This window comes from Phyllobates terribilis, unplaced genomic scaffold, assembly GCF_046119375.1.
Source record: "Phyllobates terribilis strain yellow unplaced genomic scaffold, ASM4611937v1 Scaffold_241__1_contigs__length_2998254, whole genome shotgun sequence".
Classification (NCBI taxonomy): Eukaryota; Metazoa; Chordata; class Amphibia; order Anura; family Dendrobatidae; genus Phyllobates; species Phyllobates terribilis.
Window position 1 is genome coordinate 1,250,513 of NW_027363001.1, and position 11,730 is coordinate 1,262,242.

Sequence of the window (11,730 nt, forward strand, 5' to 3'; positions counted from 1 at the left end):
GATTAGAGACCAGGTCAATGCCACACAGAGTTCTAGCAGCAGACACATCTCTACAACAACAGTTAAGAGGAGACTTTGTGCAGCAGGCCTTCATGGTAAAATAGCTGCTAGGAAACCACTGCTAAGAACAGGCAACAAGCAAAAGAGACTTGTTTGGGCTAAAGAACACAAGGAATGGACATTAGACCAGTGGAAATCTGTGCTTTGGTCTGATGAGTCCAAATTTTAGATCTTTGGTTCCAACCACCGTGTCTTTGTGCGACGCAGAAAAGGTGAACGGATGGACTCTACATGCCTGGTTCCCACCGTGAAGCATGGAGGAGGAGGTGTGATGGTGTGGGGGTGCTTTGCTGCTGACACTGTTGTGGATTTATTCAAAATGGAAGGCATACTGAACTAGCATGGCTACCACAGCATCTTGCAGTGGCATGCTATTCCATCTGGTTTGCGTTTAGTTGGACCATCATTTATTTTTCAACAGGACAATGACCCCAAACACACCTCCAGGCTGTGTAAGGGCTATTTGACCAAGAAAGAGAGTGATGGGGTGCTACACCAGTTGACCTGGCCTCCACAGTCACCAGATCTGAACTCAATCGAGATGGTTTGGCGTGAGCTGGACCACAGAGTGAAGGCAAAAGGGCCAACAAGTGCTAAGCATCTCTGGGAACTCCTTCAAGATTGTTGGAAGACCATTTCCGGTGACTACCTCTTGAAGCTCATCAAGAGAATGCCAAGAGTGTGCAAAGCAGTCATCAAACCAAAAGGTGGCTACTCTGAAGAACCTAGAATATAAGACATATTTTCAGTTGTTTCACACTTTTTTGTTAAGTATATAATTCCACATGTGTTAATTCATAGTTTTGATGCTTTCAGTGTGAATGTACAATTTTCAAAATCATGAAAATCCAGAAAAGTCTTTAAATGAGAAGGTGTGTCCAAACTTTTTTCTGTACTGTATATACACACACATATATATACTGTATATATACACACACATATATATATATATATATATATATATATATATATATTGTATATATACACAACACATATATATATTGTGTATATATACACACACACACATATATATATATACTGTATATAGACACACACACATATATACTGTATATAGACACACACATATATATATACTGTATATACACACACACATATACAGTATATACTGTATATAGACACACACATATATATATTGTATATAGACACACACATATATATATATATATACTGTATATACACACACATATATATATATACTGTATATATACACACACACAAATATATAGAAATATATATATCTGGCGACAGGGCCCCGCTGCGTCCTCTGTGTCTCTGTACAGATATAAGTGTAACACGTACTGGATCCAGCACAGGTGACAGTCTGCCATAGAGCTGACGTGCAGTACATACACTGTGTTATGGGGGCGCTCACCTGTGCGGACCCCGCTCTCCGGCCGCTACTTCTTTGCTCATATAAGGTCTCATTCTGCCATTAAACAATTCGGTTGTCATGGCAGCGGGGGTGGGGCGTTGGTAGGGGGCGTGTCTGGTATAGGGCAGATTGGGGCGGGGCTGTCATGCAGTGCTTGTCTCATCCCTGTAATTTCCTGCTGATGCCACCTGGTGGACAGCATTGGTCAGTACACGCTGAGAATGCTACATTTGCATTGTACTGTGGAAGCTGCTGGTACTACTGGTGCTTCCTGACTGCTGTCCCTATGAGGTATGCAGTATGTCACATGGTGGGGGAGGAACATTTTATATATGTATATGCACTGCTCAAAAAATAAAGGGAACTGTGCGGCCCTCCAAACAAATGCCACCCCACACCATTACTGACCCACTACCAAACCGGTCATGCTGAGGGATGTTGCAGGCAGCAGATCGCTCTCCACGGCGTCTCCAGACTCTGTCACGTCTGTTACATGTGCTCAGTGTGAACCTGCTTTCATCTGTGAAGAGCACAGGGCGCCAGTGGCGACTTTGCCAATCCTGGTGTTCTGTGGCATTTCTTTGGATGGCCGCACAGCCCTCCTTGTGCTCGGCAGAGGTAGCCTGACTGCCATTAGGTACCGAGATGAGATCCTCAGACCCCTTGTGAGACCATATGCTGGTGCGGTTGGCCCTGGGTTCCTCCTAATGCCGGACAATGCCAGACCTCATGTGGCTGGAGTGTGTCAGCAGTTCCTGCAAGATGAAGGCATTGAAGCTATGGACTGGCCCGCCTGTTCCCCAGACCTGAATCCGGGACACATCTGGGACATCATGTCTCGCTCCATCCATAAAACGGACAAACAACACAAATATTGGTTCTATCTTTTACACATTTGGGGTAGCCCTTAAGAGGGCCATTGGGTCAAAGAGAGAGAGAGAAGAGAGAGGGGAGGGAGAGAAGAGAGAGGGAAGGGAGAGATACCGGGAGATACCAAGAGAGAGAAAAAAGAGAGACCCAACCAGTGCAAGGCTAAGCCGGGCAGGCGGCAGCGGCTATTTATACCCACTGCTGATCTCTGATTGGTGGAAAATCTGGGTATGGCTGCTCTGATTGGTGGAAAAACTGGGTGTGGCTGCTCTGTGATTGGTCAGCATTATGACCTCACAGTGGCGATGACTCATACCTCCTGGGTGGTTGTTTTTAATGTATTTTTTGTTGTAACATTTTGTATGGCTGTTTGGTGCAGGGTGTGGGGTCGGGAGTATTTTAACCCCTGCACACCCCCATGACCATATGCCTCGACCCGTAGAAGCGTGATAGACACGCGAAACGGCCGTCGTCCGCAAAAGGCGCAGCTTCCCTGTATTTTTAATGGAAATGGAATAAAAGAAGATTTTATTAAATCGGTGTGCCACCTCGCTTTCTTCATGTATGAGTAGTATAATAATGATGATTTATCCTGGGGATGGGTTATCAATATCAGATCGGTGGGGCTCTGACACGCGGCACCAGCTCTACCCATCAGCTGATTGCAGCGCTCAAGTGTAAATAGTGTGAAGATTGAACATCACAGCTCCATTCACTGTACTGTGGGTCCTGCAGATCAGCTAATATTCATGTAATAGGAGCTGATCTGCAGCACCAGGGAGCGGCCACTACAGAGTGAACAGATCAGTGATTTTTCAGCTCCTCAACACTGTTTACATCTGACCTCGGCCAAAGCTGCAAACAGCTGATTAGTGGAGGTGCCGTGTGCCGGACCACCACAAATCTGATATTAATGAGCTAACCAGGGGATAAGCCATCAAAATGTTTGTCCTGGAAAATCCCTTTAAGGCCCACCTGCACATAATAAATAAATATATATATATATATATATATATATAGCAAAGAGTGGGAAGGGGTTAATCAAAGGCTCATAAAACGGACAAACAACACAAATATTGGTTCTATCTTTTACACATTTGGGGTAGCCCTTAAGAGGGCCGTTGGGTCAAAGAGAGAGAGAGAGAAGAGAGAGGGGAGGGAGAGATACCGGGAGATACCAAGAGAGAGAAAAAGAGAGAGACCCAACCAGTGCAAGGCTAAGCCGGGCAGGCGGCAGCAGCTATTTATACCCACTGCTGATCTCTGATTGGTGGAAAATCTGGGTGTGGCTGCTATTTATACCCACTGCTTATCTCTGATTGGTGGAAAATCTGGGGGTGCCTGCTCTGTGATTGGTGGAAAATCTGGGCATGGCTGCTCTGTGATTGGTCAGCATTATGACCTCACAGTGGCGATGACTCATACCTCCTGGGTGGTTCTTCTGGGCAATTCTGTTTTCTGATTGGTGGAAATTCTAATCAGCATTATGACCTCACAGTGGCCGTGACTCATGTTTCATGGACTGTTCTATCTGGGTGACCTGAAACATGCTGATCTCTGATTGGTTGAAATTCAAGTCATCTTCATGACATCACAATCGAGAAGAATGAATATCCAATTTACTTAATATAAATGACCAGCAATGCTGTTCTCTTAATGGTGGAAATTCAAGTCATCTTCATGACATCACAATCAGCATGTTATTACTGCCGATATGTCCAATTTTTTTCCTAAATTTCCTACGTTTGTCCTAATTTATTAGCACATATATACCACTCATTCCTACAATCAAAGGATCAGGAAACCCCTCTGAAATCAATATCCTACAATTTACCCCAACAGCAAAAAAACAACTATACACAAAATACCAAAAGGTATATCAGATTATTAATGAGCAAATAAAAGACACATAAAAATAATTTTTAGAAATGTGTAGAAAAAATGCTGTAAAGTAAGAATGCTTCAAAAATAGAAATGTTAATGATCTATTTAATCAATTAACAAAATACAAGTGAATGAACAAACGAAAAATCTAGATCCAATCAATATTTGGTGTGACCAACTTTTCACTTTAAAACAGCGTCAATTCTTCTAGGTACACCTGCGCAAAGTCAGGGATTTTGTAATAATGCAGTCAGGTGTCTGGTCATACACCATGGCAAGACTGAGCAAGAATACACAAGGAAGTTATACTACATCAGCAAGGTCTCTAAGGCACAAATTTCAAAGCAGATTGAGGGTTCAAGATGTGTCATTCAAGCACTAGTGAAGAAGCACAAGAAAATGTGCAAGGTTGAGGTCAATAGATGCAGTGGTCGGCCAAGGAAACTTAGTGCAGCAGATGTATGACACATTATGGTTACTTTCCTTCAAAAGCGGAAGATGTCCAGCAGTGCCATCAGCTCAGAACTGGCAGCAACCAGTGGGACTCAGCTTCACTCATCTACTGTTCAGAGAAGACTGGCCAGAAGTGGTCTTCATAGCAGAATTATGGTGAAAAAGCCATATCTTCCACATCAAAACAAGGCCAAGTGACGCTGAGTCACTGCATTAAAACAGAGAAAACGGGGAAGGAGGGGGGGGGATTGGCAAGATGTGCGCGGTTGAGCCAAAATATGAAAAATGTGGTTGTTACTGTAGGGAGTTTGTTCACTGAAGGGCTGGAGAGCAGAACAATAATGAGTGTCTGTGGTCAATAGTGATGCATAACCACGGTGAAGGGTCCTGTAAGTTTGGGGCTGCATTTCAGCAAATGGAGTTGGGAATTGGGTCAGACCTCATGCTATAACATTTTCCCCCATCATGGGCCCCTCTCTGGCATATTGTCCCCATTCTGGCATAATTTCCCTCATTCTGGTTTAAGACATCGCTGTTTGCTCCGCTGCACCTTCTGCATTCTTCAATATCCAGATCCATATTCCAGTTTGTCTTCTCTTCTGCACTACGTGAGTCCACAATCAACTGAGGAATGCCTACGTCTGCTTACTATCCTTATTTCTGTTTGCATACTACTGTACCTAAGTAAACTTGGACTATCGTTAACGTTTACATACCCTAATAGTAATGAAGGCCGTGCCTTACAGATTAGGTTCTAAGAAGTATTGTTTGGAATGAACTTACCTTCATAAACTGTTTGCTGTGATCTTTTGCACTTGAGTTTAAAATAGACTTTCACACTACTCTTGTCTCAGTCTCTGCTTTTGGCCCACGCCATTGGACTTCAGGGTATCTACTAACATCGTAACAGGCAGTTCCTTTGAGCTCATGATTCTCATTTGGTCTGACATGCACTGTGAGCTGTGAGGTCTTATATAGACAGGTGTGTGCCTTTCCAAATCAAGTCCTATCAGTTTAATTAAACACAGCTGGACTCCAATGAAAGAGTAGAACCATCTCAAGGAGGATCACAAGGAAATGGACAGCATGTGACTTAAATATGAGCAAAGGGTCTGAATACTTATGACTAGAGATGAGCGTTGTTCTACTCGAACTGTTCGCCAATCTCAAATTCGAGCTGTTTTGGGCGGTGTTCGAGCCGTTCGGCGAACACGAACAATTTGAGAAAAATTCGGCTGTTCGAGGTTATGTTCGATAACTGTTCGTGCACCAAAATCATAACTGGATTTTTTCTCAGTAATGATGAAAATTAATGTTAATACGCAGTTTGAGTGTACAGCGGGGCGGGGGGAGGGGCAGGGGATGGATCTCTGCAGGAACAATGAAGATCTCCATTTTTTTTTCTCTTTCCCGCATTTACAGTGGGGCGGTGCAATCTGTCAGCCTATCAGCAGCGCACACACGGAGCTAAGTGCTTTTTTTCACACAAGCAAGGGCATGTGTCATTGGCAGTGTATGTCACATGTCCTTGCCCTATAAGACCAAGCCATTTTCCCCGTCGCCACCATTTTCTCACTGCTGCAGCTGCGTGTTAGACGGCACCGCTGTTGCTGTGTGCGCTATACCTTGTTAATTTCAAGCCAATTTTCGCACAAATATACAGATAGCTTGGGAGTAGGGAATAGTTGTGATTGCAGTCCTTTTAAGGACTAGGTTACAGCATTTCCTACGACTTTTATCAGGGAGGTCTGTGCTCTTAAATAGATAGGTTGTGGGAGTAAAGACTAATTGTAATTGGAGTCCTTTTCAGGACTAGGTTACATCAGTTCCTATCAGTTTTTGCCAGGCAGGTCTGTGCCAGTGCTGTGCAAGTTTTTTTCACAGCATTTGGCTGAATCTAGCAAAGCTAATCCTTTTTGGCCTATTGCAGAGTGTGTTAGTCAGTGGAGTAGCCTATCTGTGTTGCAAGATATACCACCTGTGTATAGAATACCAATTTTTTTACTGCACCTAGTGAAGTAAAATCTTTTGGGCATAGCATCATTCTATTAGTCCATCTATACTGACCTCCATCAGGTTGCAAATTAAAACTAATTTTTATCTGCATCTACAGTACCTCTGAAAAAATATTTGGGCTTCTAGCAGTGTGTGGGACTTGTTCTATTAGTCCATCTATACTGACCTCCATCAGGTTGCAAACTGAATATATTTTTTTCTGCATCTACCTCTGAAAAAATATTTGGCCTTCTAGTAGTGTGTCGGACTTTCTCTATTAGTCCATCTATACTGACCTCCATCAGGTTGCAAATTAAAAATAATTTTTATCTGCATCTACAGTACCTCTGAAAAAATATTTGGGCTTCTAGCTGTGTGCGGGACTTGTTGTATTAGTCCATCTATACTGACCTCCATCAGGTTGCAAACTGAATATATTTTTTTCTGCATCTACCTCTGAAAAAATATTTGGCCTTCTAGTAGTGTGTCGGACTTTCTCTAATAGTCCATCTATACTGACCTCCATCAGGTTGCAAATTAAAACTAATTTTTATCTGCATCTACAGTACCTCTGAAAAAATATTTGGGCTTCTAGCAGTGTGTGGGACTTGTTCTATTAGTCCATCTATACTGACCTCCATCAGGTTGCAAACTGAATATATTTTTTTCTGCATCTACCTCTGAAAAAATATTGGGCTTCTAGCTGTGTGTGGGTCTTGTTCTATTAATCCATCTATACTGACCTCCATCAGGTTGCAAACTGAATATATTTTTTTCTGCATCTACCTCTGAAAAAATATTTGGCCTTCTAGTAGTGTTGTCGGACTTTCTCTATTAGTCCATCTATACTGACCTCCATCAGGTTGCAAATTAAAAATAATTTTTATCTGCATCTACAGTACCTCTGAAAAAATATTTGGGCTTCTAGCTGTGTGCGGGACTTGTTGTATTAGTCCATCTATACTGACCTCCATCAGAATGCAAACTGAATATAATTTTTTTCTGCATCTAGCTCTGAAAAAATATTTGGACTTCTAGTAGTGTGTCGGACTTTCTCTATTAGTCCATCTATACTGACCTCCATCAGGTTGCAAATTAAAACTAATTTTTATCTGCATCTACAGTACCTCTGAAAAAATATTTGGGCTTCTAGCAGTGTGTGGGACTTGTTCTATTAGTCCATCTATACTGACCTCCATCAGGTTGCAAATTCAAAATAATTTTTTTCTGCATCTAACCCAGCCAATAGTTTTGGCCTAATACCACAGTTTGGCCACTCAGCTCTGCTCTGTTACCATCCATTGTTTTTTTGTGCAAACAACTCCAGAGTTGTGAATTAGTTAACCACCAAAATGAGTGGAAAAAGGCCTGCTGCTGGTGGAAAGGGGAATAGGCGTGTTGGGAAGGGGAAAAAAGGTTGTGTCCGTGGGGTAGGTGTTAAAGCAACAGTAACATCTGCAGAAGAAAGACCATCTTCCAGCCAAACTAAAATGTCTACTTCTTTTAGCGGACAATGTGATAAGATCCCTTTCTTACGGCCACGCCAATCGCTACAAATTCCAGATGAGGCACAAAAACAGCAGGTGCTTCAACGGATATCAAGTGCTCCTTTAAGTGGGCTCTCCTCCACATCAACTTCAACATCACAAATACTCCAGTCCTCAAAGGTGTCACCCAAATCGCACTTGCTTCCTCACAGCTCCCAAATCTCCAGCTGCCCGTCTGAGTATGAGGTAGAACAGATGGTTGAGTCTGCAGAGCTGTTTACTCATACTATAGCCTGGGAATCAGAGGTCGACTCCAGCGCTTCTGTGAATCCAGACGAGGAAATGATCTGCACTGATGCCCAGAATCTTTATGAGTCGGATCCAGGACCAGACGCAGAAGGTTCTGACCATAATGTAGACCCTCATTCCCAAACTGTAACTCCTGTTGGTGGAGACAATGAGGAAGACGATGATAAGACTCAAATACCTGATTGGAGCGACAACTTTAGTTTTTTGTCAGGGCAGGAACAGGTTGGCTCTGAGGACAACGGGTGTGATAACGCACAGGGTGATGTTGATGAGGTCGGAGATCCCACTTACTGTCAACCCACAGTCAGCCAAGAGATGAGGTCAGCAGAGGAGGTGGAGGAAGATGCTAGTGACGACGAGGTCAGGTTGCGCCTTCCTGGACAGAGACGTAGTACTGGAAGCACGTCAACAACTGCATCCTCAAACACAACTCTGCCTCTCACCACAAGTCGTGGTGGCTCTTCAGGTCGCATGGGTGCTAAGCCTTGCATAGCCTGGGCATTTTTTCAGATCGATAAAGATGACCCAACTCGTGTTATCTGTAACATTTGTCAGCAAAAGCTAAGTAGAGGCCAAAAAATACATAGTTTGAGTACTTCATGCATGAACCGGCACATGGACATGAAGCATAAGTTGCAGTGGGAAGCTCAGTGTGCTACAATGCGGCCTAGCCGGCCGGGCCAACCACCGTCTGCCATATCTTGTGCATCCGCGGCCTCTTCATCCTCTGTGACTGGGGGGACAGCAGTCACACCTGTTTTGGGGCGCAGACCTGCCACCTCTTTACCCGCAACAGCCAGCGTGATTGGCAGGTCATCATTTTCTTTGGAGGTGGTAACACCAGCTGGTGTTGAGCGCTGTCCGACATCGATAGCACCACCTTTGGATGAAGGCAACCTAACATGTCCGCCTGCATCTTCCTCACAGACCGGCAGTTTGCCGGGGACACCCTTATCAACCCCGTCTAAGCACAATAGCCAGCCCTCGGTCCCTCAGATGTGGACAAGTAAAAGACCATTTCCTCCTAGCCATGAGAAAGCTAAGAGGTTGAATTTCACCATCTGCAAGCTCTTGGCTACAGAAATGCTGCCTTTCCGCCTGGTGGACACAGAGGATTTTCGAGACCTTATGTCCGTCGCAGTGCCCCAGTACCAGATGCCCAGTCGGCACTACTTCTCAAAGAAAGGTGTGCCTGCGCTCCACCAGCATGTCGCACACAACATCACCGCTTCTTTGAGAAACTCTGTGTGTGACAGGGTGCATTTCACCACAGACACTTGGACGAGTAGGCATGGACAGGGGCGTTACATGTCGCTGACTGGGCACTGGGTAACTATGGTGACAGCAGGACAAGGGGCTGCTGTCCAAGTCTTGCCGTCCCCACGAGTTGTGCGTCAATCCTCTTTATGTCAAAGTTCCACCACTGCTTCTGCCTCCTCAACCTCCTCTCGGTCTTCCACCTGCACCCAAAGCCTGTCTGGTCATGCCACAAGCTTTCTAACTGCGCAGAAGGGATCCTGCACACCTCCTTACTATGCTGGCAGTAGGGCTCAACGTCATCAGGCGGTTTTTACATTGAAATGTCTGGGAAATGTGAGTCACACAGCTGAGGAGTTGTGGTCAGCTCTGGAGAACCAATTTCATGAATGGTTGTCTCCACTGGACCTGAAACCAGGGAAGGCCGTGTGCGACAATGCTGCAAACCTGGGTGCGGCCCTTCGCCGGGGCAATGTCACACACGTGCCTTGTATGGCTCACGTGTTGAACCTGGTTGTCCAGCAATTTTTAGCCCACTATCCCAGACTAGATGGCCTTCTGCAGAGGGCACGGTCGCTGTGTGCTCACTTCCGCCGTTCGCATCCCGCAGCTCAGCGACTTACATCTCTACAGAAGTCGTTGGGCCTGCCACTTCACCGGCTAAAATGCGATGTGCCTACCCGGTGGAATTCAACTCTGCACATGTTGCAGCGACTGTGGCAGCACCGACAAGCCCTGGTGCAATACGTTCTGACGTATAGCCTGGGCCAACGAGATTCAGAGGTGGGGCAAATCACGCTGGAGGAGTGGTCTCAGATCAGGGACCTATGCACCCTTCTGCACAGTTTTGAAATGGCGACGAAGATGTTTAGTGCTGACGATGCCATTATCAGCATGACTATTCCGGTGATTTACATGCTGGAGCACATGTTAAACAGAATTCGGAGTCAGGTGGTGGCACAAGAGGAGGTGGAGGAAGTAGAGGAGGAGGAGTTGTATGCGGAAGGGCTAACATCTGCAAGGTCCAGAAGGTCGGCAGCACCAAGGCGGCAGGCATGTGAGGGTGGGGGAGATGGTTTTACCAGGGCGCATGGTAGCAGCCAAACTAGTGAGGAAGGTGCAGGAGCCCAGGAAGAAGTGGAGGACGAACTGATGGAAGACTCATCAGATGAGGGAGACCTTGATCACATTTCTGTTGTGCGAGGTTGGGGGGAGAGGACAGAGGAAGGAAGCATGATTGTTACCTCGCCACCAACACAACAGGGACTTGGTGCTCCTGGATGCGCAACACACATGAGTGCCTTCTTGCTGCACTACCTGCAACATGACCCTCGAATTGTGAGAATTAGAAATAATCCTGACTACTGGGTTGCCACACTGTTAGATCCCCGGTACAAAAGTAAATTTGCAGAAATTATTCCTGCCATAGAAAGGGATGCACGCATGCAGGAGTATCAGCAGAGACTGTTGCAGAATCTTACATGTGCTTTTCCACAAAATACCAGTGGTGCACGTAGTGAATCTCACAGTTCCAACTTGCCAACCGTGGGACCGTCAAGTGTTCAGCACTCAAACCGTAACAGAACCACAGTATCTGCTGGTAACATCAATTTTGCGGAATCATTTCACCACTTTTTTAGCCCATCCTTTGCAAGGCCACAGGAGACAAGAAGTCTGACACATAGTCAACGCCTAGAGACGATGGTACAGGAGTATCTCCAAGTAAACATTGAAACCACGACTGTGTCACTGGACCCTTGCTCTTTTTGGGCTTCCAATCTGGATAAATGGCCGGAGCTAGCCACTTACGCCTTGGAGATCTTGTCATGCCCCGCAGCCAGCGTTCTGTCTGAACGTGTGTTCAGCGCTGCTGGTGGTGTGCTGACAGATAAGCGCACGCGGCTGTCCACTGATAATGTAGACAGACTCACGTTCATAAAGATGAACAAATCATGGATCCGAAACGACTTTTCTACCCCTGTGTCATCCTGGGGAGAGTAAAAGCTTGATGATTGGTTAAAA